At 38.2% G+C, this 27,817-nt stretch overlaps 1 protein-coding gene and 1 long non-coding RNA gene across 4 annotated transcripts in view; one reads left to right on the top strand and one right to left on the bottom strand.

The window, feature by feature from the left end:
* The window catches only part of RHBDD1 (rhomboid domain containing 1), a 42,888-nt gene extending 37,538 nt beyond the window's left edge, over positions 1-5,350 (bottom strand). Inside the window, exons 1-2 of one of the 3 annotated variants that reach the window (XM_061365189.1) lie at positions 5,214-5,340; positions 4,976-5,031 (exon numbers count right to left, since the gene is read on the bottom strand). The gene's annotated coding sequence lies outside the window, so the exon portion shown is untranslated. Of the gene's footprint in view, positions 1-4,975 lie in introns of all 3 variants that reach the window. The other 2 variants (XM_061365191.1, XM_061365190.1) reach the window with 2 other exon arrangements.
* A 636-nt stretch (positions 5,351-5,986) lies between these two features.
* Positions 5,987-15,109, top strand: LOC133218601 (uncharacterized). The gene is made up of 2 exons (XR_009727206.1): positions 5,987-7,217; positions 14,978-15,109. It is a non-coding gene; the product is annotated as an uncharacterized LOC133218601 (long non-coding RNA).
* The last annotated feature ends 12,708 nt before the right edge of the window (positions 15,110-27,817 follow it).

Genomic DNA, 27,817 nt, shown 5'->3' with positions numbered 1-27,817 from the left:
CTGCCACGTGTCTGCATTCTTGTCACCTACTCAAGATAAATGTCTGAACTAAACATCCTCAGAATTTGTTTGCTTTTGTACTAATCAAGTGCAAAACATTTAAACTTTTATTTTTACTGTGACAAGCCCCCTTGCTCACTTGGCAACCATAAAATATTATGATTTCATATTATGGAAAATTCATGTAATAAATACTTCAGTAAATACCACTTGAAATTAAATGTTATACTGTCTTTTCCTATAGCTGTAATAAGTTTAAAAATCTCCTTGTATCCTTGCTCTGCTCAAAATGGACAGAGCTACCCTGAAATTTTGATTGATGTCTGTGAATCAAGATCTAGCACACCACCCTCCTCCTAAGACAAAAATAATAGTCATACTGTGACTTAAGCCTAGTTTTTACTGAGATTTTTTTATGACCAAATGGAAACATTTAATGTCTCATGTCCACCAAGGGCATGAACGCAGCTGTGATGTACAGATGCTGCTGTTATCTGCATCGCACATCCTCATTTTGACATCTGTCATCAACCTTCCTTTCCTTTAGAAAGGCTTGCTTCTCATTGCTTTACAAAAATGATTTGTAACGGAGGCCCTTTAGCATTGTATAACTCCTCACTGACAAAAAAATAAAAAAAAATAATAAAAAATTCCAGGGTTACTCTTTCAGTTTGGATGAGGAATATGCCAATATGATTTTGAAGTGCATTTCTTCGTTGCCCCCACTGACTTCACCATGGGTGAAATTGGAATGGCCTTAGTGTCTCTTCTCAGGTTAAACTAATCAGATGTATTCCAGAAAAGAATGCAGTGCGCTCCAGAAAAAAAAAATGGGCATTCAGCCTCATGCCCAGACTAGAACTAGACCAACGTAATAAAAACATTTGAAACATCTCAATATCAGATCTTGAGAACAAACCACTTCACACCACAGATAAAACTTAAGATGCCCACACTGCTCATCTATAAAGATTAAGTCTCAGGGTATGAAGACTTATCCAAGTCAAGGTATGAAGACTTACCCAAGTCAAGACTGAAACAGAAAAAGGGCAAAAGAGTGCTACAAAGAAAGCAGAAGCAAACTGTGACCCTTTTTACCATTAAATGAAATGTTATACTGTCTTTTCCTATAGGTGTAACAGAAGCAAACTGCGACCCTTTTACCATCGCTCTCAAACTCTGGAAAAGGGAGGGGAAGGAAAGCATAACAAAGAGAAAAAGTTAGAAAAAGGCAAGAAAAAAAATTGAAACATAATGAATCATCCTGCTTATATTAATCTGTATTCAAGGACCAGGTCAAACTCAAGCTGTCAGTTATAATAAGCGTTGAAACATACAGACAATCACACAGTTCATAACAAAAGACAAGGTTCTGACATAATTATAAAATTAATTACTTTATAACGAGTGACTTCAGGATTAATCAAACATGCCTTTAAAGGGCATAATGCACTTTCATTCACAAAGGAATGTTGAACTTGAAACTGAAAAAAAATCCCCATGTTTCAGAATTTGGTATGAAAAGTCACACAAGCGTAATACAAACTTAAAAAAAAAATTAAGTCAGTAACTACCCTGCTGAAAGGAAACAAAACAAAGTTAAATATCAACAGAAAATGACTGGAAAAAAGGCTAGGTCAAAGTATTTATTTTTTTTTATTATGCCACATTTTAAGTGTTCTTCAAAGTTTTCTGTGAGAATAAGGAAGTTCTGTTTCTTTGGTATGCTTCAGCATGAAAACTGAAAAGAGGCTTAAAGAACTACAAAACATTAAGTACTATGAAAAAGAAGCCCTTAAGAAAACAAGCTTTTAAGCTAACAACTTCAACTTAAAACTGAATTGTGTTCTGAAGGGTGTGGTAATTACTATTCAGAATAAAATACATATATGTTAATTTATACTAAGAATACTTTTGGACACCTTATCTCAAAACAAACAGGATAGCTTCTGCAGGAAAGAACAGAAAGGACTAGGTCAAATCTCATACTCTGCAACACATCTTGAGCATGAGGCACTAACCATTTAAGGTTTTAATTGCCTTATTAGTTTGACTACTGCTATTTGAACAAAAAATACTTAATGGCTGCAACCTGTACATCCTTTAGTTAAAATACAGTTATTTAAATTATTTCATTATAATACTTAACTTGCCATACCACCAGAAGCCCTGTCAATCTTGGACTTGTGTTTTCTTTCACAAAAGAGAAATCAGTTTCCTTTATATGCTTATCATATATTTAAATTTAATTATGATCAATATACAAATCTGAACATCAGAATGAGCACCCACTGGACTGTAAGGCTTACCGTCATAAAGAGCAGTTATATTCTCTGTCATAATTTGAGACTACTAACATGATCACTAAAATGTCCTTAATACAACTATACGTTATCCACCTGCTTCATTTCCTACATGGCATCCACTTCTAATTCAAAGTCTTTAAATTCTTCAGTTGACTACAATGACACTGTAGTCAGCAGGCCACACCTCCTTATGCCATGCAAGGACATAGCACTTAGAACCAACAAGCTTTCTTAGGCCACCACTCTCAGAGAGATATAAATTTGAAAGCTTTAAATCCAGCACTCGGTCTGATTGCCCAAACAGTCCTCAAGTTCTAAGAAGCTATTACCCTACCATGTACAAGTAGAATCACCTGCACAATTTCTCTGTCAGAACTTCCCTTGAAGCCAACAAATTTGACTGAGCATGGACTAGAAGACATTGTAGAAATTACATTACACTACTGAAAAAACAGCTTGACCCCCAGGCTGATACAACACGTTACAGGAAATTTACAGTAGCTAGAAACTGAACAAAACCAATGAACCCTAGTTGCAATAAGAAATGGTAGAACTTAAATAAAAGGTAAAAAAAGTACTGTAGCAGAAAAATTATTTCATGTAACAAAGTCTTCAAAACCTCTTCAGTTTGTGAAAATTCAGATCAACTATTACAATCCAGAAAATTATTGAAAACATATTCATTATGTGCCTAATTTACCACTAAACTCATTCCTTCCTGATCTTTCAGTTTCCCCATTACCTTCAGTAGGCAATCACTGTGGTTTATTCACGTGCCTCAAAACCAAGGCCTAATCTATGGCAAGAAGGATTTATTTGTAATGCATAAAGTAGCAATACGTGTTTCAATTTTGTCCTGGGTTCAGCTATAGCAGTCATTTTTCTCATTCTTAATAGTTGGTGCAGTGCTGTATTTTTGACTTTCAGCCTGGGAACAACACTAATAACACTGATATTTTTAGTTGTTGCTAAGTAATGTTTACTCTGACCAAGCACTTTCTCAGTCTTGTGCTTTGCCAGGGAGGCAGGAAAGCAGAGAGGAAGCAGGGACAGGACACCTGACCCAGACTAGCCAAAGGGTATTTCATATCACAGCACATCATGCCCAGTATATAAACTGAGGGCAGTTACCCGGAAGGCCCAGATTGCTGCTCAGGTAAAGCTGGGTATCAGTCAGCGGGTGGTGAGCAGTTGTATTCAGCTGCATGGTTGAGTTACTCGCTGAGCTTAAACCACAACAAGTTTTTCCTCCACTGAAAAACAACCACAAAAAAAGAAGTCTGTGGCTCCATACAGGAGCCACAATAGCAATGTCAGGGGCTTGGGTTTAGGGTTTTTTTTTTATTAGAAAACCTAAAAGCAATCCAGAGATAGTTTACCTCTAAATTTATATGCCACATATAATCAGATAAAGCACTTTTGACCAAGACAGAAAAAATGCATGTATCAAAAGTTAATTTCTTTCTTTGAAGCTTCAGCTATTGCTGAAGCTCTGTAGTCAGTCACAATTACTTTATCATAATAGTTTGAGGAGAGATAATGGACTTCCCTCTCCAGTTCTGTGGAAGGAAAAAGACATGTAAAGGTTTCATATATATTTTTACTATCCACATCTCATACTAATTAGTAACTACCTCTCAAAAAAATAAGACACATTTACACATAATTCAAACTGGAGAATTAAAATAATAATTATTTATAATTACATCACAGTTTAAGATAACAAAAATACATCAGAAAAACAGTGGACTTCAGACAAGGCCACAGTCAGAATTTTAACTTCACAGATGTTCAACTACTTTAATTAGGGTCAGAAGTGAGGGGATTTTTATTTTTTTCTTAACTTGATTGCAGTACTTGCACTTGTATAACCCTAAAACTGGGTATTTAAACCAGAAGAGCATCCTCAATTATACCAAGAATTTTGTGATATAATTAAAAAAACCAATGCTTCCCTGACTCCACTTCAGAAGTGTTAAGCACAAGGGCTCTTACAAATTAAGCATTCCTTAGTTTGTGTTGCTTTGAGTGAAAATTTGGCTGCAATTTGTAGGAGAATGGAAGGACAGGAAGCTTACTTTCTAATTAAATGCTTTTCAAATAATATTGGTTAAATACAGAAGCAATTCACAAATACATACTCTCGAGTGTTCCTTTTAGTTTTTGTGAAGACCTCAAATCTTTTGTAATTAACAAAACACAACTCCAGGGAGATCACTGCACGATCTCAGGAAACTGAACCGACACCACTATTATTTAAATACAATTTACAAACACTTGCTTTACTTAAACTCAGTATTTACACAAGCACAAGAAAGCTTACCAAATATAGGTTAAGTACATTTGACACTGCTGTTCCTTTTATACAGTTATTTACAGGTTTGGATTCGGTCTTTCAACCATCCTATCACTCTAACAAGGAAAGAAAGCCATATCATTCTGGAGGATTTCTTTTTCAATTTATTATTTACACAAACTGTAAAAAATACTCTGTAGGGAAACGTAGTAAATAAAAGTTGAAGCCACCCAACTGCCAGGAGCAGCAGTGTGTATTAAGGCGTCGCTGCATTTAAAATTAATTTGCTGCAGCTGACTGATAAGACAATCGTATCTCGGTGTTGGAACCTGGGCACCAGCATTGCCACATCTCTGCCGGTTTTAACCCTCACCTTTTTCAGGCACTGCTTCCTTCTACCGTCTCAAAAGCATTGGCAAGAGCAGAGTTCTACAGAAAAGGGGAAGAGAGGGGATGGCAGGGGGCAATGCTAAGGGCTGTTAAAAAGTGAAACACTAGATATTTTGCGATTTCTGAAACTCACTTTGCTATTCCAAACACCCATAAACTTCACTTCGCCCCTCTGCTTTCAGCGGCGGGGAACGAGCTAAGCTCGGAGAAGAGAAACTTACTAAAAGCCAGCTCCGGAGAACCAAAGGCTTCAGGGAAAGCCTACCACAGCCCAGGCACCTCTGAAGTGCGTTTTGTCTGGGACCGCCAGGCACCCTCCGGGCACAAGCGAGCGGCGGCTCGCCGGACACGACACCCAGACCCGGACCTCGCCTCACGGCCGGCTCCCACCCTGCGCCGCGGAGGAGCGGAACCCACAGGCCAGAGACCTCGCAATGCCACGACAGCCGCCGCCAAAGCCCTTCCGAGCCGCCCCGGGGCGGGATGAGGGAGCAAGGGGCCACGCCCTCCGAGAGGCGGTGGCGGAGTACTTCGGAGCTGACTGCCGATGGCTGATGGCTGCCGCCAACCCAGCTCCGAGCGACAGCGGCACCAACCGCTCCAGCGGTAACGCGCACGCCCCCTCCCCGCCTCAGCACTCACGTTCTTCGGCCGCGGAGCAGCAACAGCAGCAGCCCAGGGCCCCCGCGCCGCACCACGTGACAACGCCAACCACTCAGCGGCGGGGGAGGTGGCTCCTTGAATTTGCCTCCTGTGCGTGTGCGCACGGAGGCGGCTGGGCGGGCTGTGGTACTGTAGGGAGCTCAGTGATAATGCAGAGCAGCGGGGCCTAGTGTGGCCTAATGATGCAAAGCCCGTTGATTAGTCATGCAGCGTTCTCCCCAGGCGCTGAGGTATTCACTCGGGAGCGGGACAGCGCCTCCTGTTAGCTTTATGTGCACTGGAGGCAAGGGAGGCGGTGGTGTGGGTAACGCAAATAGGGGAAGATGGGGTGTCTAAGGGTAGTGAGCGGGCTGCTTTTTAAGTAAAATGTTCAGTGAATACGTTCTGGTAAAATACCGGCTCCATGTGATAAAAGCACCTTTTACCTTCTCACCTGGAAAGCTTTGAATTGTGTTTATTTTAGAAACATCTGCGAAAATATCGGTTACTGGTGCTACTTCTCATTAACATGCATAATTAGGTTCCTTTTGAAAACGTCTTAGGACCTATGCATAACAGTAACTAGTTCCATAAGTTAAATCGTTCACTAAGGGTAATTAGAAGAACACATTAGTTTCACTTGTGTGGAATGCTAGTCACCGGTGTTAAGTATTATTCCCCAAATTTTATATAGGTATCTAGAGTGTGAACTTTGTTAGTAATATTCAGTAGGGAACATAGAGAAAATCATAAATGCCTAAAATAATAGGTTATCATAGACATATTGGCAAGCTGATGATGCAAATATGCGACTAAAAATGAATCATACAAAATCCATAGCAGAAGCTACATGTAAAATGCCCTATTTGCCATCATTTATGTGGCACTTAGGTTTCATAGAACACTTTGGCAATTCATACAAGTATGTCATAGAATTTATTAGAAAATTGTATTCTGCTCTTCCAAAAACAGCACGCAGCTCAGCAGACTGGCAGGCATGAAAGGGGCTGAATTCCTAGAAACAGGGTGGAGATCAACCTAAAGGAGCAGACTTTGCCAAAGAAAGCAACTTCAGCATAGTGCTCTCTTCCAAGAGCTAGCAGAAGCTGAAAGAGGAGGGCAGGTTCAGTATGTGCCACCATTTAGATACACTGTGTCAAGCTCCTTAATTTTGGCACATTCTGATCTGTTACCTCAATGCTACTCCTTGTAATTCATAGAAAACACAAGGTGTGGGAGTTACAAATGTGTAGGCTTACTGATTCTCTACCACACACCACGTTTTGTACAATTGGCACCATTTTCTGTAGTAGTGTACTCCATTTTCATGCAGTCATAATTCCAGTCCATAATTCCTAAAGATGCCATATTTATTACCTGAGTGCAGGACTAGATCTTATTACTGGATGTACAAGTCCTGAAATTGTGGTTCTCGTCTGCAACCTAGAAGATCTGGATTTTATTCCTAGTTCACAACCTGAGCAATCATTTGTTAATATTCCATATTTTCAGGTATTTACTGGTAATGACAGGGGTAACAGAAGTCACAGGCAGAGTGGGAATCTAAGTAAATGAGTGTTCAGGTAAGACAACGTCCCTTTCCATTCAGGTAGCTATTAACAATACAGGTTCTGCTTCCTAAGTATGGTATGCCTGGTTAGTAAGAGAATTCAATACTTGGAAAGAAAATAAGGAAGAAATAAACAAAAACATCATTTTCATAATCCATGTACACTTAGCACAGGAGTGACGCATACAGTTAGCACTGCTTACGCCTTACTGCTAACTATATAATCCATGTAAATATTTATAATACAGCTATTATCAGTGTAAACATACAGCTTAGTCACATGTTGACCCCTAACGAAAAAGTGACATTGAGATCTTTCCTTCGCACAAGGTTTAAGCAGGTTTTAGGAGCTGTTGAGCAGGTCTCAGAACACTCATTTTTATGAGATATATACTGAGGCTTTTTGACATGAAATAATTGGGAAGAAACAGCCTGCCATGGAATGCATAGATGCAAATTAAATCCATATCTGAAGGATGTTGTTTTAATTAATGCTGGGAATCTGACACCAGCATATTTGAAACACTGTTTATGTTAATCTTGAAGGAACTAGTTATGACTAGCCTACAAACGTGAGAATGTCAAAGCATGGTTATAGTAAAGGAACTGAACCAAGAGAAGCAGTAACCCAGAATTTGATACATAGAATATTAGGAGTCTGTAATAAAATTAACAAAGTACAGATGATTAAAGAAGCAGTTTAAACATGTTATGAGTTTATACACAGCTATTGTACCACTGCTACCATTCCGGTTCTGAAAGCAGCACAATGCTTTGGAAACTGTGGAGGCAAGCCCTTCTGAGAAATACATACAGAAAAAAGATCTGATAACAAATGTTTTGTATGAATTCGGGGCTTACTCTTTTGGAGTCTTTGATCTGACATTAACTTTGTATTTGTTATGTAGCCCACCCATACTAATTTTCCCTTAGTGTTGCACTTTCTCCAGTTCAGCATCACCAACACTGTAACTTCATAATACAACATGGAAAAATGGAGTGAAAAATGTAGATGCTTTCTCTCCAGCTTGTGGAGATAAAAAGGAACATATCCTGGAGGTTCTTAATCTGTTTGTGTAGTCTGCCAGAAGGAATAGAATAAATGTCTGGTGGAAAATAAAAGACGGCATTGGTTTGAACGTCAGCTGGAAGAAACAGACTAAAAACAACAAGGATTCATACCACAGCCAATGGGGTGTTTGATCTTCTAGTCACCTCCTGCTTATCCAGATACTTCCACATTGTGTTGAGAGACTTCAGTTAAACCAAAGCATTTTCATGCTCAAAAGCCTAAACTGTTGTATGTGACCAGAAGCAAAGAGAGTAGACCAAAAGGCAAGGTTAAGGAAATGAATGTGTGAATTATGCCAAGAAAATGGTACCAGGCAATCCCTCTACACAGCTAAAGAGCTTTCTAAAAAAAGGTATCAAAATCAAAGAAAGTATAATATGAGATCACAGGTGAAAACAAACTATAATGTAAAACTTTATTGATTATGGAATAACAAGAGGGTAACCTGCTATCACCTAAAATTGATTTTAAAACATGTATATGCAAACAGTTATCTTTATTTTGCTTGACCACAAAAATGATAAATAATTATTACTGCAACAGTCTAAAAGTTGTTAACCATAATAATGCTATAGGTAGAAAACATTCTGTGGAATACAGTTCTTTTTTCAGTGGCAATATAATTTACATCTCATCATTCACAGTTTATATAAAACATGAAGTTTAAGTATATTCTGTTGCTGGCACAGAATTTTTGTTAATACTGTAGCTGTGAAAATGTTGTGATTATTTCCCAATTCCATAAAGCACTCACACAATATTTTCCTTTATGGAAACATGGGATTTGATCCAATTTTTAATGAAATTTTAACTGCTTTATCACAAGGTTGTATCAGTAGTCTGGTGACATCTTTATGTGCTCCACTGGCCTGCAGGATGCCAGGAAAGTGGAAGCAGTGTTCTCTCCCAAGGAGATGAGCATTGATCTATAGCACTCCGAGGCTGCCAGCTCTCAAAGTAGTGCTAAACCAGAGGCAATACTGGATGGCTTTATCTGGCACTCCATGCAAAGGATTTGTAAAAGATGGTAAAAGAATTTCTCTAGAAATTACATTAAGTCCCTTTTGGGAAGTCTTACTCTGTATTTTCTCATGAATATAAGAGTAGAATCCAGGTTCTGCATGTTACTGCCTTTTTATGCTAACATTGGTTCTGAAACTTACATGCTCCCTAGCCCAACTCATGTCCCCTGCAGAGAAGTTGAGAGGCAGGGGTGGGGAAGCTGTTGGAAGAGGAAGATGCCAGTGGAAGTGGTTCTAACATTTTACTTCATGATTCAGTCTTTTTGTTTTTGTACAATAAAAAAAGCCGTATTTCCCTTGGAAGTTGAAATCCCAGAAGCAGTGAGGAAGCATAGTATGTCATAATATTGGGATTGATTCTTCAGTTTGGGGTTTTGATGTTTTTAACTTAATGGACTTTCTGAAGTTGTCTTTAACATCCTACATTTTATTTAACAAAACTAAGCCTAACAACCACATCTCTCGTGGCTGTGTGTTAATTGCCCTGATCAGCCTCACCTGGGCTCCCTACCCACACCTCTGCCCTTGGGCCCAGGAGCCCCATTTAAGGTCAGCCCCAAAACTTGGTTTCTTTCTTACATAGGCTTGTAGCAGCATTGGTCTTTAACTATCATTGCCTTGTTCTGGCTATATGGCCTGCTCAGCTGAGCTGATCCTGATCTCCCAGACTTGCCCCCAGCCTGCCTTATTACTGTGGGCTGCCTGTGATTTGGGCTCTTTGTTGAACCTAGCTGCCACTCCTAGGCTTTCCATATCCCTTGCTTGGGTACCTTGGGGCTGGGCACCCTTCACCTAGGTTGTCCCAGAGAAGGAAAGAAGCAATTATGATATTTAAGGCAGTAAATCTGGAAGTGGCAGTTCAAAGCTGGTAAGCTCTATCAAAGATGTATTATTATTATTGGTTCTGTTTTTAAAGCATTCAGTAGCAATTACAAAGCTGCAGAAAAAAGACAAGTAAATTAAGCGCAGATTAAACTATCTTTTGAAGCATTTAAGCATTTTTAGCATAGAAAATAATGCATGAATTTTAATGAAATTAAGTAAAAATACTGAATATCACCAAATATGGGATCTTGTATTTTGTAGATGGGTGTTGCTCATGTTCAGCTCGGCAGAAATTTCACTCTAACCTGGCAACATAGCTTTCTGGCAAATATATTTTATTTAATCAGCTAGTATAGATGGGAAGAGGAGACAAGCTTTCAGGTGCACAATGATTTATTTATTCAGATCTGAAATAGAAGCACTGCACTTACAAGTTTAATAAAAATGGAGGGCCTTTTCTCTTGGTTACCTTTAGAGCATACTGGAAGTAGCAGCTGACTGGAAATGACTGGTCTGTCTGCTGGAGATGATGCTTTCTTTTGTGTGTGTGTGTAGGAAATAAAGCATCAGTTAGCTTGGTTTCAAATGCCAAGTCTCATCCCTGTTTTTGTGGTAGGGTCCCTGTAGCTGTAATGGTTTCCTCAGGACAAAGGCAGAAGTGTGTAGACAGACGTAGTACTGCCTGTCGGTGGGACCAATAAATGCAGATGGAAGCTCTCCTCCAGACTTGGGATAGTAGTGGGAGATGCCTCATTATACTTCTGTGACTGCCTCTTGCAACACACAACTGAGGCCTTGAAATGGTCTGTCATAGCGCAGACAGCTGCAACAGGTTGAAGTCCTACCGCTCTGGTTTATTTTCTGCTCTGCTGAAGATGATTGCCTGTCAATCCTCTGCTGATAGAGCTTTCTAATCTTCATTAAACAAAATCACAAGGTGCTTGGGATCAGATAGGGGCTGTCTCCAGGGGTTGGGTGTGGCTGGAGCAGGCAAGATTCACATCATCCTCTGCATGTGCTGAGAGGAGGCAGTTTAGCTCCCAGCTAGGACAAGTAATAAAGCCCCTGGCTTTCTTGTCCCCACAAGCCATCTCCACAGCAGGGAATCTCACACTTCAAAGGCTACCTGTGGAACAAAGCAGAGGTTGGAGCAGAAGGCTTTTGATTGGCATAGAATGCAGACCAACAAGGGTATAAAGGCAGTGCTTAGCCATCTGCATGGGTGTTTATGCAAACTTTCTAGGACTTGTTCAGGTTTCTGGGGATCTTCCAGCATTCTATGTAGAAGGGCAAGTTTTTCAGCCGTTAGTGAGAGGAGCCCTCTCACTCCCAGAGTCAAAGAATTCCCATGGGGATTGCCCTGGGGATCTCTTACTCCTCTCCCAAAAGCTTGTGAGAGTCTATTTGTAGCTTTTTCTTTCAGCAGCTGAATAATACATATTTCTGCTACCTCACACATTTATTTTTATTATTCATTATGTGTTTTAATTTTGATCTGTGTCCAATGTGTTTGAGAAATATATTTCTTAATTACTGTCCTTATTCTCTTTACTGACTTTTCATCTGTAAAATAATGGTCTCTGGCAGTTTTTGGCATTGCAGATTACCTAGATCAGTTACAACGAGGTGACTCACAGTTCTGTGGAGATTTCGGGCAGGCCTTGTTTGATTAATGATCTATTATTCTTGAGATAAACATATGCTGGATTTTGCCCAAGGGCTACAGAGTGGACACTAGGGAATTTAGTGGGAGAAACCTGTACTTGAAATGACTTCTCTTTCAAATCTGTTTATTTAATGATTGCTTGCTTGAAAGTAATAGCACAGATAAGGAAGAAAAGCCAGTCAAAACTGTAAAGGGAAGTCAACTCATTAGAATTGTTTTTTATCCTTTTTGAATATAAAAGCCAGTTCTCAGAGTAAAGATTATATGGCAGACCCTATAGTGGGCCAAGTTCCTGAGGTAGGTGGAAGCTCACAGAATGTTAGCTTGTATCTGCCTGGGGCCTTTCAGAAGTGACATTTGTGATATCGGGGCCTTGGCAGTGAGCAGTAGTCCCCTTTTTGCCCCTGCCAGAGCTGCTTCCCTCAGTGATGACTGGCATATCCATGTTGATATTTATCACCAACCACATAGGAGCATGTTTTAGCTGATTTCCTGGAAAACTAGTGTGGCAGTTTTACCTGCATGCTGGCCTCCCCCAGTAACTTCTGAATCAATTCCCCAGTTTCAGTCTCATCTGCCAAGTAGTGTGGATTGCTCATGAGCTGTAGCTCCACCACTTCCTGAAGCTGCCACTCATAGTCAGCCTCTCTGTTGAGGTAAGCTTCTCTGTGCCATGTGATGGGAATGGCCAATGGTGCACATGCAAATCCTGGAGACACGGCAGAAGATAACAGTTTGTTTAACAGGCTTGTCCATCACTTTTTTTAGTCATGCCCTCTTGTCAGCTGGGGGGCTGAACATTGGTGGATTTGTGAGTAAGCTCACATAGTTTTACTGCCCATTCCAAATAGTGGTTCTTTTCCAAACAGCTGGTCAAACAGAGATGGGTAGGAGACTTTACAGAGACTTGAAGCCATTGGGTTGGAAATGGGAAGCAGTGAGGGAAAGGGATGAACAAGCAGTGCATAGGGAGCATGCCAGGGAGCTGACAGTATTGTGATTGAACCTGATATTCAGAACTGACAAATCAAGGTTAATTTTTGGCTATTCATGACTCCTACATTTATTTAATAAGTTGGGCACCTTTTTTGATGCATCATTGGGGGAGGGGTGTTGAAATAACTTAGCAAAAAAATTTACCAAGTATATAATCTATGCAGTATTTGGGTGCTTCTGTCTGTGTATCAGAGAAGTGTTTCTCTGAAGGAATCATATGTGATTCTGCAAATCCCAGGTTCATTTGCAGAAGGAGAAGAATAAGTGGATGTGTGCACAGAAAAGTCAATATACTGAAATGAAGAAAGCAACAGAAGACAAAACACAAGATGTGTGTTTTTAGAGGATCTGTCAATCTCAAGTAATAACAAATAAGTAAACAGAACCCTTTTAATTTGTGCAAGTTAATCCTTTTCAGGGCTGAATTAACTAAAGCATATCCCTATGAAATAACCTTCATTATATGAATCAGTGTGCTGATGGATTACTGAGTTTGCAGCCAAAAAACTGCACCATCATAGATGTGAAGTTTCCTGATCATCTAATAAATTGATAACTTTGAAGCCTAGTTGTGACAATTTAAATGTCATCACTATTAAACAAGTTGCCAAAATGCAAACAGCTATCCTAAGTCATTAAAATGTATTTATAAAGGACAGCTGGGCTGTGGGGACTCATAATGGGGAAAAATATGAAAGTTTCACACAAGCAGAATGAGACTGCTCTATGTGCCAACAAAAGCCTGCATGGGCAAGGGAAACGTATTTTATATGTACAGTTACTGATGCTTATAGAAGGCTTGTGTTATTGAGCTGGACATAGGACATAGGAGTCAGTGACAGAATGACATCCAGCAGATGCCTTCATCTTTTTTCTGCCGTATATGAAAAGTCCTTTTGCTTATTAACAGGGTAGACTTTGCTAATGAGAGGTAGGTAGACTGGGTAGCAGTTACAGTCTAGCAGAAGTTACTATGAAGTGGGACTACATTTGCTCTATTGCGGAATGGCAGCACAGGTGGAGTAATACCTGTTTTGAGAACCAGGTGGACTTTAAATGATAATGAAGGTTTGCTTTTTGGTTGAGAGTAATAAAGAGAAAAGCAACTAAAAGGCTTGGCAGGCATGGATTGATGTGTTTATGAAAGCTGTGTTTAGTCATGTTGATAATTAAGTTATTGAACTTTCTGTTTATTATTTGATTGTTACTTATTTGGTATTTTGAAACTGCCATGATATGGACAAGTGCAGTCCCTGCTCAGGGCTTGCAGCTTGAAGAGCTTGTATAGCTCCAAATTCATATTGGTTTCTGCTACATCCCAGTAGGTTCTGTCTGTTGTTCAGCAGTGCAGTAAGTAGTTGATTAGATTTACTGCTGATACATACAGCGGAAATCGTGGAATAAACTAGAACTGTGATACCGCTTCATTAAAATAGTAACCCCAATAGGTCCCACAGTCTTCTGGTGTATTATTTATATGTATTATAGAGCTACAACAGCTGCTAGCTTCCATAGTTAAGCTCCATTTTCCCTAAATGTGGCAGGAGGGATGAAATAAGTGGGAATTGCTGATAATTGGTAAAATTCTAAAAGAAATATCTTTTATGTTGTGTATCTTGATGCTTTTAAAATATACATTTTAAAAACATGTATGAGTGTTAGCATATTATTTGAAAGGTTTTTTTGTTTTACATCAGCCTATAGCACATCATTCTCAAAGAAGTATGTTGCAAACAATTCCCAGATGTGTTGTAACTGATCAGTATTCCTGAAATATTTGGGTATCAAATTTTCCATGTATCATTTTCTACTAAGAAGTAAATTCGTGTGGTGCCTTGGGGCATTAATTGTGCTGAAAACCTTGTTCATTTATTCTTACTAAAAGTGTGCTATTGCATATGGGTGTTCACAAATCATTAATTTCCTTCCTTTTGTGTTCTTGTACATGATATAGCAACTGGGTATGCTGCTGTAATTATCTACCTTTCACTTTTGTAAATGGTAATTTTTGTTTGTTTTGTAATAAGAATCAGTTGGTATGGAGTTTAGAGAAACATTTAAGATTACAAACTGTTTCTAATGAACAGACTGTTTTCTGATGCAAATGGATAGCCAAGTTGAGAGTGAGCTTTATTTCTTTTATGAAGAAGGATGCAGCTTTTCAACGGATTTTGTCCTTATTTTTTTGGCAGATTTGGACTGCCCTACTCAAAAGCATAAACAAGCCTCAGCCTATCAAAAATGGAAATGGGGCACTAACCTGCCAAATACAGGGAAATGAATAAATGGAAGAACAATAAAAGTCAGTAAAGTAGGAAATCTCATGCGGTGTGAACGATTTCCTTTATAACAAAAGCAAAATTTTCTGTTGTGTGTTTCACACAGCTACCCTAAGGATAAATATGTTTTTGTCAAGAATGCTCTCAGGGAAAAGCATGACAATTCCAGAGATCACACTGGCTGATGGGTGGAATGGTTGTTTTGAAAGGAAACATAAGCTTTCCTATAATTTGTGTTCATGTCCTCCCAATATGAGATGACAATTTACTGCAGGTTTAGGAAATTAAACTGTTAGTTTTCCAGGTGCACTGAGGAGGCTTTGAAATTAACTCAGCAAAAGTGAAACTCCATTGTATTTCTCACTGCACAGTGAGAGTCAGCAAGCTGACATTGTAAAATATCCTTAGTAATGGTTAGAAATTCTGCAGGGGGTAAGGTCAAAGAAAGGTTAGCAGCTGACATCAAATCAGAAGCCAGACATGCTGACCCTTAATCATAGGCTTTTGCAGGCTATTTTGGACTTCAATTCAGCATAACATTATTGAATTCACCTTTAGATTAAGCTGGTTTGCTTTGACACATACAAACCCATATGCAAGTTAATGGCTGTGTCATCCACTTCATTATGCAAGCTTTGATAACAGATCAGTGAGGTGACCTCTGCGAGCACTACTTTTCAAGGTCCTTAACCATTTGCATTTTCAATGAATGGAAAGTGTCACTCCCCATTTATGTCATGTTGGATCACTACCTTTGCATATACAAATTAAAACTGGGAATATTAATCTGCAACATGTTTCCCTTTTTTTTCTTGCAAGATAATTTAGAGCTATTTAATTCAGTAGTATGTTGTGATGACAGTCATCTGCTCATTTACTGGTTCAGAATCTTTGCTTTGCAGAGAAAACAGAGACAGTAGTCCCAGCAAAGGCATAGGTATTAGTGGACTGAAATTAAGCATGGTCAGAAATTTCTGAAGGATTAAAATAACTTAGAAAAAAAGACCATATATATTTTCATAAAGGTTTGAAGATGATGAAGTTAAGATTGTGTATGCAAACCCTAACTGTTCCTTGTTGCTTATATATGATTCTGCAGTCTCTGTTTGCTTAGATCGTTATGCAGAGATTTTTTTTTGCAGTAGAACTGAAGTGAAAGAAGACTTTATATGGTGCAATTTCTACTAGTTTAACAAATATTTTTGGGTTGTTAATGTAAGCTTATGTGTGATCTTTATTCAGAGGATTTACTTTCGACTTGCTCACTTACATAGTGCTTACTCAACAAACCACATAGTAATTGGTAGGTCAATGGCAACAGATCAGTCTCTCACACTGTGCACTAAAGAAGGCATTTACTGAATATTGCATCAGTGTAGGATCAAACTCATTGCTGATTCCACTGTAATGACTTATCTTTCAAGCAACTGTAGGGAAGGAGTTAGTCAAGATCTGACCAGTGGGCATATCACCTTTGCAGTCTTCATTGTGCATGGTCCAATTCACATACTGAATAAGGCAGGTATGCAAAAGACTTGTTTCTTAGATTTAGTAATGTCTGACCCTCTTCCTGGTGAGATGACTTCAGTGGGGGTTGTGAACTCCTACAGTGAAAGACCTTGATTGTGCCCATAATGACCTGGGAACCCACATAAGATATGTTATAATCATGGCTGTTAGCGTCATATCTTGGTTGCCAGATACTGAATCCACAGAACTCATTGGTCTGGTCTCTCCTGTTCACAAGGCAAGGGAAGTCATGTGTATGGGCCAGGCTTTTCCCATCGCTGATTTTAGAGTCTATTTCCTGTATTTCTTAACTCCTATTTCACTCACTTATGTATTCTATCCTTTTTCCTATTAACTTGCTGTGGGAGAGCATACTTCAATTATTTTAACACTGAAACCTGAATTTGTGGTCCTTTTAATCTCATCTAGATGAGGAGCTATAAGCCAGCAGGTTTTGGTGGTTTTGTCTTCTGCTCACAGAAGTTTTGTCTGGGAAGCTGGTCACTTAATGTCTGAGGAATGCAGTTACCAAGGAAGGACTGTCATCACAGAAGTCTTGGCTACACAAGGCTGCTTCCACAAAGTCAGCTGCAGTTTTCCAGTTCCCCGAGAGGTCTCTACTTAGTGAAGGCTTTGGACTTCTAAACAAATATATTTCACTTGCAGGTCCTAAGACTTTGAAGCATATATCTGATTCCTATAGGCATGCTTGCTTTTTAAGGTTTAATGTGTGAAAGTCATAGATCTAAAATACCCACCCCATAGTTTTAAGTGCTGTATCCATGTTGTATTGCTGATCTGTTGGGGCTCTGTGTGAATCTCTAATTGGATGGTAGAGGTAGACATTGCAATGCAATTAATCACCTAAAATCCTCATAAAGAGGACACCTATAATGTAATTGATGGGCTTATTTGCATTCTGAAGTGACTGATGCCAGTATCAGTCACAAGACTCAGCTGAGGAGGAGGGCATGACTGATACCTTTTCATACCTGGGTTTTTAGAGTTCTCCTTGGTAATAAAAAAAGAGATAGTGAGGGTAATTTGTACCAAAACCAGACCATCAAGACTGTGGTTGGTTGCTGATGATGTAGTGTGGTGTATCACATACACAGGACCTTGGTACGCGTGTTTAGTGTTTAGGACACTAATGCTGTTTAACAAGCTGGACCTGTTTTACATGAAGTTTGTTACAGCACTTAATGTGACAGAAGAAGCTGGATATTCTACAGTAGCTTTATTAAAATGAAGACATTTGAAGTTAGTTAAATATGGAAGTGTTTCATTATGAGAATGAATTCCTCTGGGATGTTATATTTGTATTACTTTTCCCACTACATGGACAGCTTTGGACTGTTAAAGTTAAGAACAAAAGCTGGATGCTTTTGCTGAAATTCTCCATACAGAAATAATTACTTAGGGCAGTATCGTAACTTATCTTTCAGTTCCAGACTTGACAATCCTTTCAAATGATTAGGGGAAAGCAGACCTCGTAATTTTTTTTTAATTTTCAGGTGTTCTGCAGACCCAGGAAGATGTTATTTATAATCTGTTGATGTATTTAAGTTGATCTTTGTCATTGTGTGGTGAGAAACATCTGTTTTAAACAACAGAAGCTGAGATTATTAATCACTATTCTATAGGAAAGAATTAACGCAGTAATAAACTGCATAGATATAGATTCATTCAATACCTGGAGCTTTACTGATAGCATGGATAAATTGAGGGTTTCATTGAATTGAGATGTCAGTCTTGCATCTGCTGTCACAGCTAAATAATTTTTAAAGGCTTAAAAAGCCCAAGAGGTATCCTGTCCCCATGTGAAATTCATAATTCATTTGTTCCTATCTCCTGGGGGCTATTTTTAGAAATTGCAGAAGAAACAGACAAATTAGTAACTATGTTCATGTTTATAGTTTAATCCTATGAAAGGGGGAAGAAGTAAGGCAGTTGTAATCTGCAGAAATTAGATTAAATTTAGTAGCACATTTGGATTTTCTTTTTGGTAAAATATTCAAATTGGAAAATTGTGTGATCCTTAAAGACTTCTGTCTGTGAAAGCAAACAGAGGAACTGAAAATGGACACAGAAGGGGTGTCTGGAAGCAGCCTCTGTGAATGCTGCCAGTCACAACAAGAAAATGATAGGGTGCAAAATAGACTGAATAAGTCAAATATTTTACTTTGGTATTTTCACCAGATTTGTACTTGTAACATGTCAAAAACGAATGCAGAAGTGTTCAAACTTGAGAAGATATTGAGTGAGAAAATAAGTTATACTGCTCTATAATTACTCGAAATCCTCTCCTTGAACCAAGACCCTACAAAGAAATGGAGAGCAAAGATAGGATTGCTGGAGGGAGTAGTGTCGTATAAAACCTATATAGAATGAGGAAGCCTCCGCTTTGTGTTCTGCACCTTAGTCCTTGAGTTTCAGAACTTTAACTCTGGCTTTCTTCAAATTAAAGATGCAAAGTTAAGAGCATGATCCTGACAGTCTGAGCACTGTGCTGAGCTGCATATCTAATCACACTGTCGTTGCTTGTAGGGAAACCTTTAAAATCAAACAAAACCAAACTATTTTACTGCTTGCTCCTCCCCACACACTCCCAACCCCTCCATTTTATAATCATCCTGATTTTCCCAGATTTTCCAATTGGACTCTGCTGGCTCTTTTCAGTCTACTAAATACATCAAATGATAAATGTTTTTTTGTCTTTATCAGAGGGAAAAATTAAGCAGATGTTCTCCACTTTGAGACCCCACAGCTGGTCTCATGTCTTGCATAAAAACAGTTACTAGCTGTACTTTCAATGTAAACACCAGCATGTAAATCTGTATGAGGAGACCATGGAAACAGGGTGCTCATAGACTCTCTGGTTTTGTGGGCTATATGGCAAGGATAGTGTTCTCTGAATCTTTTGGCTACTAATAATCCCCCATAATGCTTTGTAAAGAATAATCTAATGCCTGTAATAACATAATAGGAGGGGAGAAGGTATTTATTTAAATCAACTAAAACATCCTCAAAAATTAATGCATTGAAGCGGTTAGAAAAGCCAGCAGAGAATAACAGGCATGGAGACCTTCTCCCATTTGTCAGCAGAGACTGTTAAACGGTTGAAGCTGCTGTAGCACTGCTTGCGCCAAATAGATGCAACATAATCTTCAGCACTAGAAAATAACTTGATAGCAATAATTTGTAATATGTTGTATTCATGTATTTAACTTGTATGTATAAATGCTATTATTTAATACTTCTGTGTTGGTTGTATATGAAGACATAGCAAAAGAAAAAAAGACATTTACCCATATTACTTATTAGCATTACAAATTACATAGTAGCGTTTTCATGGTCAATCTTTCTTGCAGCAAACTTTCTCTGTACTCTTTGAAAGGAATGAGGATTAGGCACCTGGATTTATTTAAGGATCTGGGTTTCGGTGTCCAAAGTTAACAAAAAAGAAGTTATTTTGTTTCAAGAAAATGGATTTTTCAGCTCATTTTTTAAATGTAAGTTTATTGGAGCAGTCTGAAAGAGGTGGAAATCCTGCTCTCTTTGCATTACCTGTGTTGTGCTGAATGCAGTATTAGGGCAGCAAGTATTTTTTTTCTAATTTTAGCATTCACACTGAGCAGACCAGATACTATTTAGATAACTGGGCTTAATTTTTGAGGCAAGCAACTGCTGTTGACAATAATAGTGGCTAGCCAGATTTCTTTATTTGTAATTGTAGCTGTAGGGTTTGTTAAGATGTTGGTCTTGGGGTGAGTACAGATTCTGGCTGAGAAACAAAGGAGAATGGAGGGAACCTGAAAACTCCCATATAGAAATTCCCCTTTATCTGAACTGTGTAACATCAGAGGCTCTGTAAATTGGACATGACATGGTATATGTCTTCTAAAAAAGGTATGAGAATTAGAGAAAAACTCTGATGTGAATGTTTGATTTGTAATGTTTGCCTCACAGTTGGTCTGTCTCTTTCTACTCAATGAGATTTTCCATAATTCAACTAATACAGCTTTTCTAGATAAACATATGTGCATAAATTAGTTGTTTCATTTTCTTTCTATATATATTACACTTTCTGCTGGAATATTTTCACTGCAAACAGAAACAGTTTACCTTGGCTCTGGAATTAACAGTAACTTGGATCTCCTCAGTTTACTAATGAAACAGGTTTTGAACTGATATAAAAGAAAAATACTTTTTTATATAAGAAATCAGCTCAATCATTGTTTTATGGCTAGATCAACACTGTACTTGGATGACAGGCTTATTTCTGATACTTGGAAAGAAGGATGTATTTATCTATTATAAAGCTCCCAAAATTCTCAAAAGACAATTTTTGGAAGGAAGCTCCATTATCTGTTAAATAGTAATTCTCTACTTGTTAGGAGCAAATCATGTAACATCACTTCTTGATTTATCAGTGTACTGATAAATCACTTTTAGTTTTGTCAGTGTAACAGTACTGACAGATTTATTTAGGGATAATTGTATACACTGGTTTGGTAAACAGCTTTTAATTGCATACATTCAAGTTGCTTGTTTTGATCATAAACCCCCCAAAATTAACCTTTTTTATAATAGTCCTAAGGTCATCTCTAATTCAAACCACCTTGGAGGATTGTAGATGAAAACCAAATCCCATTATTTTATCAGTCTTTGTTGAGCCTGGTAGATCTTACAGACGTAACAAACCATCTCTGAGTATTTCAGTAACTTAATCTATGTACAATTCTATAATAATTGGGAAAAAAAGTTAGGTAATTTTAGCCTACAGGTCAAAGCTGCTGTCTGGCTTTCTGGCATCTCATTTTCTTGCTCAGTTCTAAAGCATATGACATACTAAAATGTAACTAGAGAAATAATGTGTTAAGAAGGCAGATAAATTTAACAATTTTTCACATTTGATTTTCTTGTTCACTTTTATTAAAAAAACCAAACCTGCTATTACTGTTACTAAATGCTCCATAGTAGGGCAGTTTCCATTGATTGGAATCCCATTGATGTGTGTGTTTCTGGAAACATAATCCATATTGTTTGGCATTCCTGAACTTCAAAGCCCCCAAACCCCATTACTTCACACCCCATTAGCTATTCTATGCTCTTGATCAGATCAGTATTTCTAATCTGAGAAGTTAGTTTTTCTGATCACATTTTTGGGTCGATCAAGATATTTAAGTGCTTAGGGGCAGATGTCCAGTCCTGACTAGCGCCATTTCAGGTGCACAGCTTATCTGAATTGTTTGCACAGGATGTCATCCATGCCCCATGCGGGACCTTGGTCCTTCTGAAGGAGTACCTGCAGTGGTTCCTGTGGGTGGATTTTTAGCAAAGAATGGCCACGTTCCCAAGTCAGCAAGTGCCTACGTGAAGCTTGACATGAACCAAGGATGAAAGAGGACGTGGGTAAAGAAGAAAAAGTAATGGTGCAAGCAAGATAAGAAGAAACTGGAATGTGCTAAGATGCTAACAGTTCGCTATTTTGTAAGTTTTAAAGGTTAAGTTCCCATACACTTATTTGATTAATTGTATACTAGTTGCTGTATGCTGCAAGAATATGTATCAAAGCATAATATACTAAGCTATTGTATATGTATCCATTTATAATACAGCAAACTATTGAATATGTATCTGATTATACTACAGCAAGCTATTGTAGATGTATCCAAATATTATACAGCAAGCTATTGTATATGTAGCCATAGTTGCTGTGTGTTACAAGAATATGTATCTGATTATAATACAGCAAGCTATTGTAAGCAGATGCAGAGAACAGTTTAAAAAGGATAGATGCTTTATAATAAACGGCTTTGGTCTGATCACATTGATCTCTGACTGAGTCCATTTTTCTGCGGCAGGTTCCTTGCTGCACCTTCAGCTGGGTCTATAAAACATTTGCAGGAACGAGGATCAGCAGGTATTTTTGAGAATATTCTTTTTCATGACCTGTTAATTACATTTTACCTTATTTAAGCAAGTGTAGTTACAATGTTCCAGTTAAGTAGCAGTTATTAACTTCCATTAGGCTGAAACCAGTTTCTTCAGTGACATCTCCCAGAATGGCTGTTTCAATTTGGCAGGTATCATTTAAGTGGTAATTACTGTGGTAACATTTTAAATGCATGTGGTACTTTTTGTTTTATACAGCAAACCTGCGAAGTAGAGCTAGGAGTTTAGAAAAAAACAGGTTTTGACTAGAGTATTTAGACCAGGCTAGAAAAGGAAACACTTGAATAGTGGTAAAAAAAGAGAAACCTCACTTGGGTTACTTTTTCCTGTAGGCAGAACTCAAAACAATTGACAGTATTTTGTCTAAGACTTCCTAAATTGGCTTTTTGTCTGAGATCAGTCATGAAAATTGAGTCTTGAAAGTATGAAGAAAATGAAATAAAGTGAAAATGGGATTTACATTCCTACAGTGCTTTCCTTTGCATGCTAAAATGTATGAACTTGCAGCATACTTACTCATCATTTGGCATATATGAAATAAATATCTTTTTAGTGCTTAATACACCCCCCACCCCACTACCCCAGGCAAAACCCCTCCAAATGCAAATAAAGTTTTTTGGCCACTGGGGCAAACTAAAACATAAAGCACATCAGTTAACATGTAGGAGTGTGCTTATGCTGCATTTTTGTATTTAAAGTTTAAATATGGCTTTCTGGGCGGGGGGAAAATAGAGGTAATGACCTGCACTTGAATCAGCTACAGGTAAAGCTAGAAATCAAGTGAAAAACAGACTTTGAAAGACAACTTCTGCCTAGGTGTTACCATGTATTTTCTGGGGAATTGATCCTCATATGCAAAGGCTTTTTGTGTGAAAAATGTAATGAAAACCAGTGTGTAAACAATGAGATTATGACATCAGTGCTGCTTGCATAACACACTAGCACGTGGACATATTCTGGGTCTCATCCCAGAAACTGTTGAGATAGTATGGTTTAGGAGAGGTACGGGATCCTAAGCAAGTAATTTAATTTGTACTTTGGATCATTCCCTGTTCAATAGCTCTTGATTTTTAAAGTCAGTGGATTCCTTACAGCAGTTTTTCAGGTTCCTAAATGTTCCTGTTTAATGTAGAATTAATATAACTGTTTACAACTGTTTCTTACATGTAGAAGACATTTGTTTTACAAATGTAAGTATAAATTTCTCTGAAGGAAATTTTTTTCCTTGGTATATTAAAATGGTACAATGTAGAAATTGTTGAAAGATGGAAAGTCCTCATCTGCACTGCTTCATTGTTTGTTAAGCTCAAACTGGAGAATACTCAGTCTGAACTTGATGCTACCTCTCTGATGCTATGCTATGTTGTGTCCAGAGGATTACTGAGATACATCCTGTTGAGCTTGTGCTTTGAAATGTCAACATTTTAGTCTGACAAAACCTTCTAAAAGTTAGACTCCAATGACCATATCTTGTACAAAACCAAATATGCAGTATATACGAAAGGGATAATAGGGACTTAATACAGTGTAAGTTCCAAAAGTTGCCTAATGAAAAATCATGGTGCAGTATCACCAGTGTGATCTGAAAAGACACTATATGCAATCTCATACTGTAAATATTTGCAAATCATGATGTTTGGGGGATAGACTTATTTTGGTTCTTACTGGATAGGAAGTGAAGGTTACTAGATTGTGCTTCCTGATTTAAGAAGCTGAAGCATTGGAATAATAAGAACTTTAACATTGGAATATACCTAGATTACTAATCCCTACTGTGTGCCATGAATATGAATTTTCATTAAACTGAGTCCAAAGTCTAGTTCTGCAACCCCCTTCAACTGATGGTGTAATTTTTGTTAACACAAATTTTGAGTCAAATAATGGCTCATAAATAACAGTGTTACTTACAGAACTTGCCATGCTGTAGGAAGCTCTGCGCAGCCTAGGCTGTGCAAACATGGAAAGTGTGCAGAGTTTTCAAAGAACTCTTACAGGATAAAGTGAAATTAATCTAAAAGCATAAGTATGTGTGTGCTGCATGTGAGCTCCATTCACTCCTTTCCAGTAGACCAAGCAGACAGGTAGCTCATTCTTGTCTCAGAAGCCCTTTTCACCCATGAGATCCTGTAGGGATCGACACTTTTTCTTCTGTAACTGCTAGCTAGCACTGTGGGCAGTAACACAACACATTACCTTCTTCATCTGTCATTCATGATGAAGCATTAAAAGATGAAATAAAGCTGACTGAACATGACCAAGACTTGCTGCTATCACCAAGTAACCCTGGAAAAACCCTTCTATTTGGCTTTCATTTTCATACCTCTGTGGACTTTGCCACAGTGGTAAAAACCAAAACCAAACCTCATGGACTTATGAAACTCCCATTTTCATTCAAAAACTGCTTGAGACCATTGCTTTAAGCTATGTAGAGACAAAAATTATAAATCAGATAAAAGATTCTGTAACTTCCCTTTTGAAATTCATGCTCCAGACAATTTTGTCAGTAGTGAAGGAGACAGAATTAAAGGAGAAAAAAGAAAAAAAGGAAAGTCTGTGAGGTATTGAAACCTTTCCTGAACATATTACAAGATGTTAATCTAAAGGTAATGGATGCAGAGCTGAAGGTTGATCAGTGTAGTCTGGGAATTATCCAAAAGTATTGCTTAACTTCCTGTTAGTTTAGTGATACTTCAGTGGGATATCTATATTCCCCAAAGGAAAGTATAGGAATGATGTTTTATCTTTCCTGGCTTCTTTAAACAGAGAGATACAAAGCTACATAGGGAAGTAGAAAAATACAAAAAATGTGATCTGTATGAATTAATAGTGTGGGGTTTTTTAGGATCAAAGTTTCTTAATAAATCACTGGGACATAACTTAATGTGCTCTAAATGCTGATATGAGTAAAACTTTCATACATGAACTGAGAATGCACTACAGAAACAATCCTAGTAAGTGAGGTATGGAAATGATGACTGATTTTTGTAGTTCTCTTTACTGTGATACAGTGGAATACAGATGTTAACCATCAGATATGCTTACTGTTTGTAATGTAATACATTTTAAGGCTCTAATTAGCATTCCATATGTGTTGATTTGCCTCAAAGGGATGACAGTAGAAGTTGGGGATGTAAGATCTCTTGTTTTTCATTTCCACTGTAATCATGACATTGCTACCATTGTTTTAACAGAGAAATAAAAAATTTGTTTACTTAAGTCATTATTTAACTAGCTTAGAATCAACCACACTGTTTTTGAAGGAGGAGTTATGCAAGCTTCATCCTTTCTGTTGAATGTAGAAAAGTAAATACTACAAATGAGTTTAAACAAAATATACAATCAAATCAACCATGGAATAAGGCCAGACCATGAATGTGTCAGTGTGATGGACAGACAGCTGGACTCTTCCCCGTGGTGCCCAGTGTCAGGACAAAAGGCAATGGGCACAAACTGAAATATAGGGAATTCTGTTTAAACGTAAGAAAAACCTTTCTTGCTGTGAGATGGTCAAATGGTGGAACAGGTTGCCCAGAGTCATTGTGGAATCTCCATTTGTGGACCTATTAGAAGCCAAACTGGATAAGGACCTGATCAACTTGCTGTGCTTTACCCTGCTTAAAATGGGGGGTGGATTAGCCAAGCTCCAGAGGTCCCTCATGGCCTCACCTATTCTGTGAGTCTGGTTTCTGTTGTCAGCTTGCCCTGCACACTCTGAGTTCAATAGCAGTGGGTTGCTATTGGGGCGGTCACTGCTCACCTGCCTTGCTGCCCCTTGGCACCTGGCTCCCCTTCCCTTGCAGAGCAGCTCATTTTTCCTGCTCTTGGATAACTTGATTTAAACTCAGAAGGAAATTGAAGAAAGTAATGTTCAGAAAGTTTTTATTTCCTGCTTTTTTCTTTCTTTCTTTCTTTCTTTTTTTTCTCCCACAATATTCTGTCCAGAACTTTTTTTTTTTTACAACTGTTTTGACTGAAGAGTTAGATGTAGAAGATGAGAGCAAGTGTTTTAGGAGCAGCTGGGAACATTGGTTAGACTATGCAACTTGCTGGTCAGTTGGGGCGGAAGAATTGCATTGATGAAGCTGATGAACAAGTTGTGCTGCTTTTCTTACAGGCTTGCAGTGTCATAACTTCACCTTTGGAGAACGTTTCTTTCAGTTTGTATCCTTGCAAGATTTTCAGTGCACCCTAAAAGTCTAGAAGAAAGTAATAACAAGGCTAACGCCCCGTTAACAAAGCAGTCAGGTACATAGAAAAGTGAGCAAAGTGCACAGAGATGTGTCAGGAGAAAAAGGCTGGGAAAAAGAGCAATAAAAGCAGTGACAGCAGAGGGGTGAAAAAAGACTAACAGCCTACAACAGTCATCTGAAAAGTTAAATGAAAGAGGGCTTTTGTTCCTACATTAAGGGTGCATGTTTAATCTTAACTCGTACTTTCACTCTATTTTTCATTCAAATACACTAAGAAAACCACGAGGAGCTAAAAATATAATTTATCCAAACCCTCTTTTTCTTTTTTTTTTTTTTTTTTTTTTTTTTTAGAAAGCAAAGAGTCTATGTGTGAAAGTAGCTTCGTGAGAAACTAGTCTTCATTGTAATTTAGAGGAGCACTACATCTTTAATTTGAATGCTCACAGTGGCCTTCCTGAGATGTGATTCCACTAACACAGCATTACCAAAACACAAGTTTTGATTATCTCCTGGCCCTTACCTATTTCCTCTGCCAGGTTCAGTAGTGACACAATAGGAATTGTTTTAAGCACTTTGTGCCTCATGGGATTTTCCTAAATTCGTCTTCAACCACTTTTAAGGCAGATAAAAATAGGAACTTTGATCCTTATCTGTTCTTATCTGTTCCACTCCTTTCCCTTCTGACATCAAATAAATGCATTGACTCCAAATGAATTATTACTTTCAATATATTCTGAGGTGTGTGATCTGAACTTGGAGATGAAAGGTACTGCAGAAAGTTGGCTGTATGGAATATAGGCTTTGGACACAGATACTATAATAGCAACTTCCATTTTGTTCATCTTTCTTGAAGCTAATTTTTGTATCAAGGGATAGGGATGTATTGTGATAGCCATGGGTATTTATACAGGGAATGAAATGTCTTGATTTTCTGCTGGGATATTCTAGTATGTTAACCCCTTTGCAATTAATTGCACAGCCTGTATTCTTAATAGCTTGCTTACAAAGCACAGGGAGTATTTAAATAGACAAAACAAGGGTACGTTCTTCTCTTTGGTGTGCTGGTGTGCACACTTGCAGACCTTACCAAGAAGCT

Source organism: Neopsephotus bourkii, unplaced genomic scaffold, assembly GCF_033783945.1.
Source record: "Neopsephotus bourkii isolate Nb327-2 ecotype Australia unplaced genomic scaffold, CSIRO-AGI_Nbou_v1 NB_1279, whole genome shotgun sequence".
Taxonomy (NCBI): domain Eukaryota; kingdom Metazoa; phylum Chordata; class Aves; order Psittaciformes; family Psittacidae; genus Neopsephotus; species Neopsephotus bourkii.
The sequence above is the reverse complement of the archived record's forward strand: the minus strand, read 5'-3'. Positions and strand labels throughout refer to the sequence as shown.